Genomic DNA, 6,415 nt, shown 5'->3' with positions numbered 1-6,415 from the left:
CAACAAAAGTACCAAATAAAAATGCAAATGGATTAATGTATTGGCCTAAGGACATGTTGTTACCATAACAGGCATGGTAACGCACTATAGACATCTGTTGCAGTGCAATGGTATATGCACCTAGAGTGTTACCTGTATTATAGTACACTGCAACACATAGATGCATTTATCTTTCTCCAAGGGAAACTATGATGGAGAGCACCTTCAGGTGCTGGGTGACTGTGAAAGGTGTAGGGACAGCCCAGCTCCTCCCAGCATGCCTTCAGTTTTTTTTTTTTGCTAGTGTACCTTCTCTACCTCCTGAGACAAGCTTCCTTTCTTCTCATTTGATTTCTTCTAGCAAGTCTCCCGGCTGCTACATTGCCACTGGAACTTATGTTAAGCATGCCAGATCAGTTTACTCCTTGGTTGGCAGTGCTATCTGGGGCGGGGGGGTTAGTTGCAGGGGGCTATACAGGTCCAGAGCTCTGGTCCTTCTGTCAGTAGAGCCCTGTCCCTGAAGACCCCTTTATGGGTGAGGTTTAAGATTTGGCTGGGCTTGTCCCGTTTAAAACCACCATCATCCTGTGGCCCTGTAGTCGCAGACCACAACACAATCTCCGGCTGCACCACAGGCTCTCAACGGAAAGTGACTTGGGCACATGCTCTTGCTGCGGCATCTGTGAGAAGTACCCTCCAGGGGATTCCCCTCACACAGATGGGGGAACAGAAAAACGGGGACTTTTGAATCTGTCAGTTCTAGTTCTGATAGCAATCCAGAGGGAGTCTGCTGAGCCCCCTCTAGCATTTTTGACAGTGTCACCATTTCCTGGATCTTTCTGTGCCTCTTCTCAGCCCCTTCAGGATTGCCTTTCTCCTCCTAATCATCTCTCTGTAGACCCCTCAACCTCTTCAGAGTCTTCCTCTGATCTAGTCTGCCCTTGAGCTCTATAACGTGGATTAGGAGGATGGTGAAAGTTCAGCATAAGATGACCTTCTTAAAGTGGTTGTAAACCTCAGACATGATATATGAACAAAGCATATCCCTCTATAGTGTGTGCTTGTCTCAATCTAGAGCACTAGGTGTCATTTCGGTTCACTGCCTCGTTTCTCTTTTGATGAGTTTTTCTGACACCAAGAAAAAAATGGTGATAGGGAGGGAACAGCCTGTAACTGACAGCCTCGGCTTTATTCCTGTGCTGTGTGAAGGGGGGGGGGTGTCCCTTTTTTTCAATCAACTTTCAGAGCTCTCCTCACAGATGAAACTTCAGTTCCCTGCCCCTGCTTTTCAGAGCTATGAGATTCTGTGTAAATTTTGCACTATGAATAGCTTGCCTAGACGATCCGAAGCAGAAATTGTCCTCCCCCCTCTCTTCCCAGTAGTCTTCTGTGACATGTGACAGGTCCCAGGAGACTACGGGACCAGTCACAAAGCGCAGCACTACTTGTGCAGTGGGCACCCAGCTTTGAAACCACAAGCTGTCACAGCCAGGTGCCCACACTGAAGATGCCGAGGAGACAGGACGTTTGATCAACCCAGCCAGTGGGTGGAAACAGCGGTATCGAGGGACAGATGAGTGTCCATTTTTTAAAAGTCAGCAGCTATAATTTTTGTAGCTGCTGACTTTTATTTTTTTTAATTCCGACTGGACCTCCACTTTAAGGATATCTTCTAGTATACACTGTACAATATGCACATGATTAAAACTAGAGCTATCTGCCTTGACCTTGCCAAAAGTAATTAGTGTATGGGTTACTTACAGAGATCTAGTTGTGAAATATTTTATCCTATAAACTGGTGAGGTCTTTACCCCCACCAAATGTGCTCAGCAATACCTTGTTGAGGGGTTCTTAAGGAAGAAGCAGAGAGTGGAGGGCAAGGCCGAGCTGCGCTCCATGTGTGAATGGCTTGCTATTAGGGACACTTGGCAGGGGGAGGAGCCAGGACTGCCAGCAAGGGTCCCAAAATGAAAAGGATTGAGGCTGCTCTGTGCAAAACCATTGCACAGAGAAGGTAAGTATAACGTTTTTTTTTTGTTTTTCTTTTTAATAACCTTTCCTTTAGAATCACTTGAAGGCTTTGATTGCCACAAAAGAAGGCAAAAACTGACTAAAAGTCATACTCATGAGTCGGCTCTGACCCATGTGAGTACTGCAACATTCCCCTCTGCCACCTGGAATATCTCTGATGAAATTTCAATTAGAGGAAAACTCCTGGTCCCCCTTGGTTGGCTATGTACAAAACCGTAATACAGTGGTGCTGGCGCAGCCTTCAGCTCTAGAATGTTGGAATAATGTAAGGGCCTGTGTTGCCACCTCTCCTGGACCTAAACTTTGGCAATGAGTGTCCCATCCTAGTACACTAGCATATGTTGTAAGGGTGGTCAAGACATCAAGACATAGAGGTTTCCCTATGCTATATTTCAACTTTTGTCCACCATAGGCAATCATGGTGCACAGTGAGGGCAAGAAGAATATGTTTACACCATCATTTACGATCCAACCTGTCACAGACGCACGATCGCATGACCGTGACCAACAATACGTCACGCCCGCTGCGTCAGACCCCAGACCTTCCCACCAAACTCGTGACCGAAGGACGGGCCGATCTAAAACCGCGATGTGACGTGTGTAACAAGGCCACACCCAGCTGCACCCTACACAGCGATTTTCCAGCTAATGGACTACAATCGGTGCCTGCAGTCTGAATGCACTTGTTACTAGGTCGGGTTAATTACGCAACTAACCCTTTCACACTGCCACCACCTTCTTTTGGACAGAGAAAAAGGAAACTCTCTTTATCCAATATACACTGTAATGGTTGAAAAGTCGCCTGTCCAAAACAGTCACCGCAGGCCTATTGGGCAGAGGATTAAACAAACACAGTAGCGTCTCTTCAAAAGGCAGGAATTCGTAAATTGCAATTAAGCGCTTTAGAAACAGTTTAACACTCAGAAGAAAAGATTTATTACTAAAAGAGTCAAACAGGTGCAATAAAATATTTACAGAAAAAGATGTAACTAAGATATATATTTATATATACATAGAAAAAGGCACAGCAAAGAGATAACAGGGAGAAGTTAAAAGGTTAAGTTACTTGCCATGTTCAGCCTTAAGGTAAGCAGATCCAAGTTGCAGAGCGAAGGGTCTTTGATCTCCTGCTGTTACGATGTTAAAATTTGGAGATGTGTTTAGCTTTTTAGGCTTGCCAGCCTGTCTTTTAAAGTCCCCCTGCAAGGGGGGGTGGCTCTGAGTACTGGCCAATACCCTGTTTTGGGCGGGATCGTCAGATGGACTCTGCATTAAAACTGACAGCTTCATAATCCATGATATGAAACATAGGTGACAGCTGACCTGAGGAATGTTCATTTAACTTCTGTCACCTGGCTGGTAGGGTTTATGAGGTTCCAACTTCTTTCAAGTCCGGGAAAAAACTGCCTTATCTTGGTTAGAAGGTGCGAGTTTACACAGGCCTTGGGATAGAGAGTCTGCTGGGCCCCCTGCTGCTCCAGCCTGCCAGCAACTTTTAACACTTACACATCTGTCCCTGTGCCTCTCAGGAAGGGAGGGGGGTAGGGAATAAAGGATTGAGGAATACTTCTAATAAAAAAAGGGAACTCTGTGTCCATCTCTGATGAGCAAGTTTGCTACACCTCCTCCTCAGGTAGTTGCCAGGGAGGGAACTACAAGTTCCCTCCTGACGCAACCGACCTCTGCCGCGAGGTTCACCTTGGGTCCTCCTGGTACTGCTGTACTGTGGGAGAACTGAATTCCGTCTGAAAAGGAAGCTGTTCTCCCCAGCAACACTGCTGGGCCGACCAAGTGAGTGGTCACGGGTGGGCACCAGTCGGCTGTGGCTATCCGAATCCCGTGGCAACTGCCGGGGGGGCCCACCTGTTCACAAAACACTTTGGCTCAGGGGTTTCATTTGCTAGCATATTAATATGTAGCTTCTTGTCGAGGTAGAGAAGGAGATTTCCCTGTCCTATCTTCTTCCTCAGGCTTAGGACTACATCTGGCCTGAAGGTAGTAGCGCATGTGGGCACCGGAACCGGACAGGCGAATTCTGGACCTCGCCTCCCAGTGGTGTCCACAGGCACCTTCATCCAAGATAGACAGTCCTCGTTACCTGCTAGCATCCAGGACACCAGTTCTTCCTGTTTCCTGTCCACTAGGTCAGTCACAGGTTCAGCTGAGTCATGATCGTCGCATCCAGGCATCTTACCGTAGCCAGCTGTACCCACAACTGACGTAACCTGCTTTTTGGCCTGGGGAGCAGACCAGGCCTCAACTGCCTCAGTCTCCCCCTGCCCAGACCTCTGGGGGTCTCTTCTTACCGGGGTGTTCCCAAACTGAACCACTGACATGCCCCTCTGACAGTTACCCTTCTCCACTGTCAGACTGGGCACAGGCGGTTGGTTCCTGACTAGTGAAACATTCCCCACTATTCATGTGATCCTTATCAGCTTCTAATTGGGGTGGAGTTGAATGTTCATTTGAGCATCTCTCTATAAATTTAGATCAGCTCATGGGGGGAGATCACTGATGGGGGGCACAGTCTCTGATGGGGGTGCTGCATTGAGTGAGTGCTGTGTTCATGGAGTGCTAAGCAGTTAAACACAGCAGTTGAACTAAAGCAGGAGAACTTAAGCAGCAGGAAGACACAACAACAGCAAGAAACTCTACTGCACGCTGGACAGACTGCAAGCATACACCCTGGGAAACATCTCTTACATGCCTGAGTCCCACTCCATGTAACTTTATAATATGTCCCCTCTTCTCCTTTCCATATTACTATCCTCTGTTCCCAAATCTCATTTCTTTACCCCTCTGCTCCACCCCAAAACTTGTACATCTCCCCCTCATTGCTATCATCTCCCTACTACTGCTCTCATCACCTCCTGCTGACCCAAACACCAGGACTGCTGACCACTACCAGATCTGCTTCCCTGCTCCTCCCTGTGTATCACACAGCTGTGCCCCTGCCACCGCATAGCCCCAAGCCCCGTCCAATCCGGCAGAGGCGAGCCGGCCGCGCAGCCTCCTGCACCCACTGACGCCAGGCCCCTTAGCACCCTCAGTCGCTGGCCCACAGCATCCACATGCACTGGCCCACAATACCCACTGACGCCGGGCCCTACTGCGCCTACCAACACCTAGCCAACTCCACCTCCAGACGCTGGGCCTTCAGCACCTCCACTCGTACCAACCCCCGGCTCAACTTGACCTAAAGACTTGAACCCTTGTTGAAAGCCACCACACCGAGAGACCCCTCTGCACCCCAGACTTTTACCACTAAAGCGCCCCTGGAAACCATCCATCCACACCTGATCCCCTACCCCTTCTCCCCTAAACTCCAGCCACCAGAAGACATAGTGACGAGATATGCCTCTGCCCGCTGGACTATCGACAACCAAGCCTCCCACCACTCCTATCCGCCCTCCCGGGCACCTCCCCAAAATGCCTCTTCCACTTCTCCTCATTTTCCTCTCCTCTGTTCCCAAAATCCATTCACTATATCCCTCTACTCCTCCCAAACAATTGTATATTGTATATATATATTGTATATTGTGTCTAGAGATGAGCGAATCGAACTCGGCGAAGTGGAATTCGTTTCGAATATTAGGAAAATTTCAATTCGCGACGAATCCGAAAATTAGCAGACTTCGGATGCGCGAATCAAAATTTTTCCTAAAATGGCGGCGACATGTGCGGCGACGGAGCGGGGATGTCTGGGAAGGCGCGCAGACAAGGCGCGCTGACCCATAATGCATTCATTCATGACATGTGATCGCATTAGCCAATCAGCAGCCAGCCAGCCAGCCAGCACTGTGTAATGGTCGAGCTATAAATGACAGCCATTTTAGAATTCTCCATTTGCCTCCAGTCATTCAAGAGAGGCAGACCTGGCTGTATTGAGGGAGAGAGTTAGGGACACAGAAACGTTACTTAGGGCCACAGAGACGTTACTTAGGGCCACAGAGATGTTACTTAGGGCCACAGAGACGTTACTTAGGGCCACAGAAACGTTACTTAGGGCCACAGAATCGTTACTTAGGGCCACAGAATCGTTACTTAGGGCCACAGAAAGGTTACTTAGGGCCACAGAATCGTTACTTAGGGCCACAGAAACGTTACTTAGGGCCACAGAAATGTTACTTAGGGCCACAGAATCGTTACTTAGGGCCACAGAAACGTTACTTAGGGCCACAGAATCGTTACTGAGGGACAGACACAGAATTGTTACTGAGGGACACAGAATTGTTACTGAGGGACACAGAATTGTTACTCAGGGACAGACACAGAATTGTTACTCAGGGACAGACACAGAATTGTTACTCAGGGACAGACACTGAATTGTTACTCAGGGACAGACACAGAATTGTTACTGAGGGACACAGAATTGTTACTGAGGGACACAGAATTGTTACTGAGG

The sequence above is a fragment of the Staurois parvus genome, unplaced genomic scaffold (assembly GCF_062004578.1).
Source record: "Staurois parvus isolate SC_StPar_1 unplaced genomic scaffold, SC_StPar_1.0 ptg000147l, whole genome shotgun sequence".
NCBI lineage: Eukaryota > Metazoa > Chordata > Amphibia > Anura > Ranidae > Staurois > Staurois parvus.
This window is presented reverse-complemented; position numbering follows the sequence as displayed.